At 33.5% G+C, this 11,343-nt stretch overlaps 1 long non-coding RNA gene across 1 annotated transcript in view; it reads right to left on the bottom strand.

Moving 5' to 3' along the window:
• Positions 1-9,454, bottom strand: part of LOC149133323 (uncharacterized) — a 32,944-nt gene extending 23,490 nt beyond the window's left edge. The window contains exon 1 of the long non-coding RNA XR_016243769.1: positions 9,371-9,454. This is a non-coding gene — a long non-coding RNA (uncharacterized LOC149133323). The remainder of the gene's footprint in view (positions 1-9,370) is intronic.
• Positions 9,455-11,343: the final 1,889 nt, after the last annotated feature.

An 11,343-nucleotide genomic window follows, 5' to 3' on the forward strand; every position in this document is an offset into this window, starting at 1 on the left:
TGGTACTTAATTTATCGACCCCGAAAGGATGAACGGCAAAGTTGACCTCGGTGGAATTTGAACTCAGAACGTAAAGACAGACGAAATAACGCTAAACATTTCGCTCGGCGTACTAAAGTTTCTAATTTCTTTATTGCCCACAAGGCATAGAGGGGACAAACAAGGACAGACAGAGGGATTAAGTCGATTACATCGACCCCAGTGCGTAACTGGTACTTAATTTATCGACCCGGAAAGAATGAAAGGCAAAGTCGACCTCGACGGAATTTGAACTGAGAACGTAACGGCAGACAAAATACTGCAAAGCATTTCGCCCGGCGTGCTAACGTGTCTGCCAGCTCGCCGCATTGGCATCTTAAGCCGTATTAAGAGGAAACACGGTAACCACCAGGATAATATATCCGTTTAAACGCATTTTTGCATTTGCATATATATATATATATATATATTTCGTTTTTGGATTTGGTTTGCAAGATTTTTTATGTGATTTCGTGTGTTGAAACATATTCTGTTGTGTCTGGGGAGAGTCATTTTCTTATCGTGCCTTAAAATTTAACACACTCACCGTTAAAATTTCCACTTATTTCTTATTTTTATTTTCCTAAAATTTTCGTTGCGTCTTGCAACCTTTTCAATAGTCTTGAGTCAATGACTCTCCCCAGACACACCAGTATATATATATATATATATATATATATATATATATATATATATATATATATATATATATATATATATATATATATATATATATATATATATATATTTATATATATGTATATATATATGTCTATAAATATGTATGCATATATAAGGATATTATTTAAATGCTACCTCAGTTCTAGAATATTTTGTAGGCAGTATCCTACATGTGCGCAGTCCAGTGATTGAAACCAGTAAGATTTAAATAACATATGTGTATGTGTGTATGTATGCATTATATGATATTAAGAGAAAGGAATTAACTGGAACTAAAAGATGCTGGCTTTTCTTGCCTTTCAATTTTGCTTGCTTAAACAATTCATATCTTGAAAGATCAGATCTCCAAAGATAACGTTGGCGTTGAGGATGAGAATACAATAGTTTTGGTAGGCAAATAACAAGACTATATTCTTAATACACTAAATGCTCCAAGACTCTTCAGTATATTAGCAAATGAGGAATGGATACGTTTTGTTATGCTTATTGGATACTTATATTGAATCTAGATGAGTAATCTTAGACGGATTAATAGTTAGTCCAGCTGATGCATAGTTCGGAAACTAAGATAGACACACAGACATAAACATTCTTAAATAATTCTATATATGTATGTATATATGTATAAATGTATATATATATATATATATATATATATATATATATATATATATATATATATATATATATCTATATGTGTGTGTGTGTGTGTGTGTGTGTGTGTGTGTGTGTGTGTGTGTACATATATGTATCTATGTATATATATATGTGTAGACACACACACACACGTTTGCACACTTGTAAATAGATGTGCCTGATGTTCGTTCCATGAGTAACTTGGTATTTATAGTGATGTCAATGTTTAAATGCTTCCTTACTTCTTGGTCGGTTGGTATTATGTTGTGCATATGAAGTTTGTTTTTGGTCTAAAATAAATGCGTAATGCAGAAATTTATAAACATACATGCTATTAAATGCATATATATATATATAGAGAGAGAGAGAGAAAGATTTATTTATTTATATAGGCGTGGCTGTGTGACAAGAAGTTTGCGTGCCAACTTCTGGGTTCAGTTCCACTGCGTGGCACCTTGAGCAAGTGTCTCCTACCATAGCCTCGGGCCGATCAAAGCCTTGTGAGTGGATTTGGTAGATGGAAACAGAACGAATCCGGTCGAATAAATGTATGTATATATTTGTGCCTTTGTGTCTGTGTTTATCCTTCCACCATCGCTTGACAATCGATCTTGGTGAGTTCACGTCCCCGTAGCTTAGTGGTTCGGCAAAAGGATCGACAGAATAAGTACCAGCCTTACAAAGAATAAGTCCAGGGATCGATTTCTTCGACTAAAAGCCGGTGCTCCAGCATGGCCGAGTAAAAATAAATAAAAGAATTTATATGTACATATATATGTGAGCGTTTATGCACAACACCAACATCTATGCGTGTATTATATATAAGTAATTTTATGTGCGCTTGTATGCAGCGTATACGTATGTACGTGTGTGTATGTGTGTGTGTGTGTGTGTGTGTGTGAGAGTGTGTGTGTGTCTATGTGTGATTGTATATACTTTACTATTATTCATATATACACAAGTGCATACAAATATCAATATATATCGATATATAGTGATGTGTTTATAAATACATTTATGTAAACCAATTTTCATATATATATATATATATATATATATATATATATATATATATATATATATAAGCGCAGGAGTGGCTGTGTGATACGTAGCATGCTTACCAACCACATGCTTTCGGGCTCAGTCCGACTAGGTGGGAACTTGAGCAGGTGTCTTCTACTACAGTAGATTTACTAGACGGAAACTGAAAGAAGCCTTTCGTATATATATATATGTATATATATATATGTTTGTGTGTCTGTGACCTCTTCAGTGTCACTTTTCGTTTCCGTGTGTGTTCTTGCTCCACTTACTCCATTCTGTTCTTCTAAGATGTGTACCCTTATGTGCGCATGCGTCTGTATCCTTGATTGTTTGTTTGTGTGTGTGTGTGTGTGTGTGTATGTGTTTATGTATGCTTGTGTGCGTGTGTGTATGTGTTTATGTATGCTTGTGTGCGTGTGTCATAGCTTTTAGCAGCAATGTGGTGTTCTCTTCAGCCCTAACCTCTCACCCCATTTTGCTGCTGTTGTCCTAAGACCCGAGAAAAACAGGTCCTGTACTCTTGTATGTTTGTATGTATGTTCGTCAACGGTGTTGCCATCGTGGTAGTTGTTGTTGTTGTTATTGCCATTGTCTGGCACCGCCGCTGCTGACAGAGTTAGATGTGTTGTTGACATCACATGGCCGTCTATGAGTGTGTTTGTCTTTGTGTGTGTATGGGTTCACTTCGCATGTATCCATGCCCTTTATATAATTTTATTTAAATAATCTATCTCTGTCTTACATTTATATATACATATATATATATATATATATATATATATATATATATATATATATATATATATATATATATATAAGGTTTTTAACTTTTAAATTTTCATATTCAAAAGAGACAGAGACTTCAAATTCGATATATCGATTTATTCACCACTCTATGTTAACATTTCTGTGCCAAACTTATCCAGTGACTGGTCCATTGGATTTAGACATTTGGCACTTCTTCAGGAGTGGTTGCCATTCGAACAAAACACGAAAAAACACATACGTAACTATTATTAAATCCTTAGAATCTCGTTAGATTTCATCTTTGTTATTATAGGGGAGATAACTCCTTAATTTTCTATTTTTATTACTCTCCGGTGGATTTCCACTAGATTAATTAATTATTTTGTTTATTTCTCTTTACTATACTATATTACCCGTTCCTTTACCCGCATACATATGCATACATACACTTTACCCGTATACTTATCCATATATACATACACACACGCATATATACATACATATATGTATACACATATACATACATATACATATATATATATATATACACACACATACACATACACACATACACACATACATACAAATACAACACACATACACATACATATACATATATATACATGTACATATACATACATATACATATACACATATACATATATATATATATACACACACACACACTTACACACACATATATATATGTACATGTATATGCATATCTTTCATATATACACACACACACACTTATATGCACTCATCCATATATGCATAATTGTACATACACAAACATACATGAGACATCATGCTGTACTTCATCACATCTTAAGATCATTTATACCAACGAAATGTACTTCTTATGATATGCGTACATTTCAGAGCATTATTCTTTACTTTATTAATCAATTTATCCTTAGAGAAGAGTATGTGGTATAGTTCCACGGTACAGAGCGAACAATACTTTCTTCCTCTCTCATATGGCATTGATCTAGCTATTATAGACCATTCTAATGAATACTGTTTATTACTTTCCTTAAGACCCCAGATGTATTTGCTAAGACTAGTGCTAGCCATTTTCTTCCTATCTCTAAAGCATGAGAAATGGTTAGAAATTCTACGGCATACCTGTCCTGAAGTGCACCCCAAGTATGTCATGGTACCTGTTTGAGTCTTTACTTTGCATTGATATATTATATATATATATATATATATATATATATATATATATATATATATATATTATGTATATATATGTATATGTACACATACATACATATTTCATGAAGGTAATTCATAGTTATAAACACCACAATAATATAATGCATGGAGTTATCATGAACACGATAGATTTCAGCACATTAGAAAGTATACACCGATATAGAAAATACATTAAAAATACATTAAAAACTGACGTCCTGTTATCAAGTCTGTCACATACTTTATTAATATTTAGCATATTTTCGACATCAACATCCGCAAATGCAACAATTAAAAAATAAAAAAGCAACCCCATCATCGTCATTATCATCATCACTAGTATCATCACCACACTACATTCAACCCGTTACTACCACATCATCATCACCATTACTGCTGCCCTCGTCATTATGATTACGACTATCAACTGGTACCTGTTAACAATAACGACAACAACATCATCATAATCATCATCATCATCATCATCATCATCATCATCATCATCATCATCATCATCATCATCAACAACAACAACAAGGTACATCAAGATGAATGAAGGAATGATGCAGTAGAATACGAAAAACAAGGAAACAAGAAAAATATATAAGAATGTTATTAGTGATTAATTTATTGAATTTTTTTCTTTTTAGGGGAAAATAAACCCCATAATATTATCAAATATTGCTTATTATTATTATTATTATTATTATTATTATTATTGTTGTTGTTGTTGTTGATGATGATGTTGTTGTTGTTGTTAAGGCGGCGTGCTGGCAGAAACGTTAGCTCACCGGGTGAAATGTTTGACGGTATCTTGTCTGCCACTACGTTCGGAGTTCAAATTCCACCGAGGACGACTTTGCTATTCATACTTTCGCGGTCACTGAATTAAATACCAGTGAAACACATGGGTCTCCGTAATCAACTAGTCCCCTCCCCTCATATCCCAGGCCATGTTTTTTCAGTAGAAAGGACTGTTGTTGTTGGTGGTGGATGTGAGGGTGGTGTTCTTCTTCTTCTTCTTCTTCTTCTTCTTCTTCTTCTTCTTCTTCTTCTTCTTCTTCTTCTTCTTCTTCTTCTTCTTCTTCTTCTTCTTCTCCTTCATCTTCTTCTTCTTCTCCTTCTTCTTCTTCTTCTTCTTCTTCTTCTTCTTCTTCTTCTTCTTCTTCTTCTTCTTCTTCTTCTTCTTCTTCTTCTTCTTCTTCTTCTTCTCCTTCTTCTTCTTCTTCTTCTTCTTCTTCTTCTTCTTCTTCTTCTTCTTCTTCTTCTTCTTCTTCTCATTATTATTATTATTATTGTCCTTGTTATTGCTATAACTATTTTACTTGGAATATATGAGTAGTATCATACACGTATACAACAGCTACGCTTGTACTTCATTATTTTCTACGTTTCATCCAGCAGAGCATTGCATAGGTTTACACGAAAGCTCTAAGATAAATGATTTATCATTTCCAAGATATAGACACATACGCACTCACGAGCAAACATACATACTCTCCCTGACACACACAGTTACACATTGATTGGTTACTGAAACGGCTTCGCAATCATGAGTCTGCAAAGACTCAACCTCATGACATTGTTTCTTGTGTAACAATATTTGCTATAGACTCATGACCAACCAATCGTCACATGTAAAATGTGCGTTGACATGTTAGATTGTATATGTAATTCAAAGACCCAACCGTGTTATGATTGTTTGTCACACTTATTTGTTTTGAGAATGATGTGAAGGAGACTACATGTAGCGATTAACGCGCTTATTTGACTAACCAATGGAATGGCATATATATATATATATATATATATATATATATATATATATATATATATATATATATATATATATGACAGACTCGCCCGTCAAAGATGAAATATGAGCATTCAGCTCTTGCCGAATGACCTGCACAAATGATTTGTTTATAGTGACCAAATGTTCGTGACGTACATTAGTTCACTACTGCCACCAAATCGACGTTGCTTACGCAGGTGCACGGCGTACCAAACAACAGGTGTCGAAGAACGTGAGATGAAGTGTTTTGCTCAAGAGTACAATGCATCACCCCATCTAGGAAGTGAAACTATGATCGTGTGATTGTAAACGCATCGGCCTAACCAGTAGGCCATGCGTCATCATAAACCCATACACGTAGGCACGCACGCACGAACGCACGAACGCACGAACGCACGCACACACACACATATACGCGAGTGGGTGTAAACATAATTCATAGCAAATAGAATACAAATACATAACAAAATAAAAAAGAAATAATGTATGTTAGCTTAAATAAAAATATACGTTTTGAGATAAAACACATCAAATACAATACAAGAATCCTTTCCATTTCACACACACACACACACACACACACACACATGTATATTGGCTGGTGTGTTTTAATGAGATTTCTACATCACCCTCAAGGCTATGCTAAAGAACAGCTTTTTTGTATACTTAATAATTATTTTCCTTTTACGCATCTACTAGATTTAGTCATTGTTCTGCAGTTAGAACGTACAGATGCCTTGGTTGTGGGTATTGTAAATCCTCCTGTAAGGTCTGTGTCCTCCGGAGGTGCCAAAGCACCTATATTAAAGGAAATGTTTAAAAAAATCTTAATGCTTTATGTATACATGCACTGATAAGGGAGATAATCACCCTATGAACAACGCTAGGTTCACAGGACTAGACTAATTTCAGTTGTAATTTCAGTCTCTAGCTGGTTTAGCTAATTTAGCGGATAAACAGTGTGTATATGAAGCATTAATATAAGGAGCTATGCGTAATATATCATAAAGGAATAATTTCATGGTTACTAATTGTGACTGAGGGTACTAAAGCACCTATATTGCAAGAAATAAGTTTTAAAAAGTCTTAATACTGTATGAAGCGCACACTATATATATATATATACATATATATATATATATATATATATATATATATATATATATATGTACACTGACCGGGGAGATAGCCGCCGCATGAACAACTCTAGGATCACTGGACTAGTCTAGTTTCGGTTATCAGTCGTACGCTCCTCAGCAGTGACTACTCGATCGCTCACTGCTTTGGTTAAATTGTCCTGTCAACATATATATTTGCTATATAAATTTGTGGTTGATTTAATGAAATAGAAATGTGCAAATTAAACATTAATATAAAGAGCTAGGCGTAATATAATTTCATAAACGAATAATTTTGTCGTCCCTAGTTGTGACTGAAGGTGGTAAGGTAAGAAATAAGATTTAAAATCTCTTAATACTATATGAAGCGTACAATATATATATATATATATATATATATATATATATATATATATATATATATATATATATATATATATATATATATACACTGACAAGGAAGATAACCGCCCGATAACTGAATCTTTTAATATATACATTAGTATTTTGCTAAGTTAGCCATAAATTTATATACTAAATATATATACTAACAGGTGAATTTAGCCAAACCAGCAAGCGACTGAGTAATCACCTCTGACGAACCTACGACTGATAGGTGAAACTAGTCTAATCCAGTGATCTTAGAATTGCTCACACACACTCACATATATGCATGTATATATTTATATATACATACATATTAATTTATGACTGATTTACCAAAATACTAGTGTGTATATTAAAACACATGGGGCGGTTGTCTCTCCTGTCAATGTATATATATATATATATATATATATATATATATATATAGGGAAGAGGATTTGAAAATGCAGAAGTCTTTTAAAAATGCTTTTTGACTTCACCGGTTTCATTTTTTTAAAGTGTAAATATTTGTGTAACTTTTGTGGTGTTAAAAATTAGTTAACATACATCTATTAAAATACAGTGATAGCGGCTTTGACAATCATAAAAAAATGTTAAGAGAGGCTAATGTGTTTAATCATTTTACATAAAAGTGTTCAATATAGGCAAGTAAAATAAGTTCATAATTTGTTAATAAGTTTATCAGAAATAATAATTGTTTATAAACATATATACAGAAAGAATTTGTAGACTGTATTTGATAGGAGAAAGCGTGTATTGCTTTGTCAAAAGTTTATCAACAACTTGGCTGGCTACCTCGTTTTATGTTCTCACACATACGACCAACTCAATAAATTCAAAACTTTATTCCACAGCGTCAACAACCATATCCAATTTACAATAGCATATGGTCAAGACCAATTCCCTTTTCTAGAGATCCTAATTATAAAACAAGGTACCAAGATTAAAACTGATACCCACTTCAAACCGACTGATTTCAAACAATACCGCCTATTCACCTCCATCGACTCAAAGCACACGAAGACAAACATCCCCTTCAATCTAGCAAGAAGAATCTGTACAATTGTCCCAAATTATGAAACGTGAAATAAAAGACTGCAGGAACTAAAAGAAATTCTCGTTTATGGAATAAAACGGGCAAGGCAATCGATAGCCAAGACTCACGACAACCGAAACACACTCAAGGTACATTAAATAGTCTCCCATGTATCTCAACGCACAATCCAAGAAATACAGAAGCTTACACGATTATATACAAAAACATCCCACTACTGAGTCAAGACCCGTTTAAAAAAGCACTTGAAACCCATAAAATAATAAAAAGCAAGAGACAATATATGTATATATATATATATATATATATATATATATATATGGTGGGTTCTTGTCTACAGCTACTCCTTATCTGTCTTCCTCCGTGACTGTCAGTTTCAGATTAAAAAGACAACTCTATGGGAATATAGATGTGATAACGCTTCAGAGAAGAAGGACACCAACTATAAATATCCGTGACTTGGTAGCTTTTCTCTTTGTCAAACCGTTAATTTACAGGAATATGAATAAAAACAAGCTCGCAGCTAATCGGTGAAGTAGAATACACAAAGAGGTACACACCCCCAAATACATAAACGTAAACTTGTATATGTCTATGAATATAAATATGACGGACTTCCACACAGTGTCCATTAGAAAAATTTGCTTTAAATACATTGGGCGAATCAGTGCTATAGTAGATGATACTTACCATAGTGCTGTGTTTTGGCTTTGAATACGGGATCACGTGGTTGCGAAGTGAATTTCTTAACGATATAACCATTTTCTGAAATCCTGTATTACGTATAAAAAAGAAAAAAAATAATCATTTTTGATAGTTGAAAGATTTAAAAAAAATATAAATCCATTGCAAAAGATCGATTAATCTATTAATAACTGGTTTTGGAAATTCCATATCATTATTAATCGGTAATATATTTATATATTTCCGATTAATTTTAAGACCTAATTTTCAGAGATTTTTCCAAGCAACCACGCAGAAGATATCTTATATACAATTTCGATATCTATTGGAATGGAAAATGAATGCTGAACACAAGAATGCTCAAAAAGGTCCTGGAATCTGAACTAACAAAAGGTCACTGCCGAAGATTATGCCTGCATTTAGCATTAAATCTAATAAGTAGGAAAAGGTAACTGATGAGTGTATGAACAAAAGGCAAGCAAGCAAAAATGGAATTGTCGTTGCAAGTTGCGTTTGTAATTAAGCTGAAAGAAGAGAACCACGAGAACAGAGATTGTTCGACAACTTCTAGGGCAAAGGTCATTTCTGAAGATTCAAAGCAGATATTGTGATCAACGATGCATGTCAAACATCGTAAAGTAGATTCATGTTATCATAAATATCAGCAACATCAACAAAGAAACTTGGAAACATGGCCGACAAGATAGATGCTAGAAAGAGAGAGATAACTTTATAGTCATACAATTGCAATGTGATGACCAATGGAATGGCAGACATAATTAGTATTACATTAAATGTTATACAATATTTAGTTCACTGCGTTTCATGCTATTATATGAAATTCCTCCGAGGTCAACTTTAATTTTCATATCTTTGCGGTTGATGATACAATGTGCCGTTAAAGAATTGGGCCCTGTATAGTCAACTATACATGCAATTTTGTGCTCATGTTTGAAATTCATATGTTAAAACTTGTCCTATATATATATTTGGAATTTAATATGTCAGAAAGTTAGAAACGCTAAAGTGTCACATTAAATCTTTCCGGTATATAGTTATGTCTCTTACCGTTCATTTCAATGCACAAATACCCATGTGGTGGGTGACATATCATTCATCCTTTAGGGGTCAGTTGAATACGTACTTCTATGGGTATAATCAATTGCTAATTGGGAACTGGGACCAATCCCCAAATAAGAAAGGAGAATAGTCTGAAGAACTTTGCACAATGAACTGCCATTAAAGAAGTGACAATCTAAATTCTTGGACACAAGGGAACAGCTATGGACATGCGTTTCAAGCACAACACGCAGGTGTCATCAGCACAACACGTGTCCTACATTGACTCCAGTAAACGGAGGGCATAGTCATTTACGCAAAAGGTAAAACACTCTCATATGTATGACCAGCAAAAACTTGCTTTTTTTTTTTTTAATATTCACAAATATATTTGCAAAGGAATTCAGCAGAATTAGAAACAATAATTAATTTTATTAACAAACACATCCACTCTATATGCTGAGTATAACATTGCTTTTAGTTTTCATGTTCCCATTCTTCATACGACAACATAAATAAAAAATCACCAGTCTGTCTGTTTGTCTGTTCGCACCTGCCTGAAAATTCACAAGTATCCGCATATATATATATATATATATATATATATATATATATATATGTACATGCGTAATAAATATATATGCACAAGCACGCACACACACACATACATACACACACACACACATACACACACACACACACGCATACATATACTCACAATCGCGAGATCGGGGGTTCAGTGTCTGGACTGGGTTTTGCGTTGTGCTCTTAAGAAAAAATATTACTTCGACATCTGAGGTGTGGTACACCATGCACCTGTTCAGGCAACGCCGATTTGAGGGTGGGGGGTGAGCTAATGCACATGCATTTGATCAGTATAGACAAATTATTCCTATACTTTAGGAAAACTAAACACTTAA

This window comes from Octopus bimaculoides, chromosome 11 (genome assembly GCF_046866305.1).
Source record: "Octopus bimaculoides isolate indiv1 chromosome 11, ASM4686630v1, whole genome shotgun sequence".
NCBI lineage: Eukaryota > Metazoa > Mollusca > Cephalopoda > Octopoda > Octopodidae > Octopus > Octopus bimaculoides.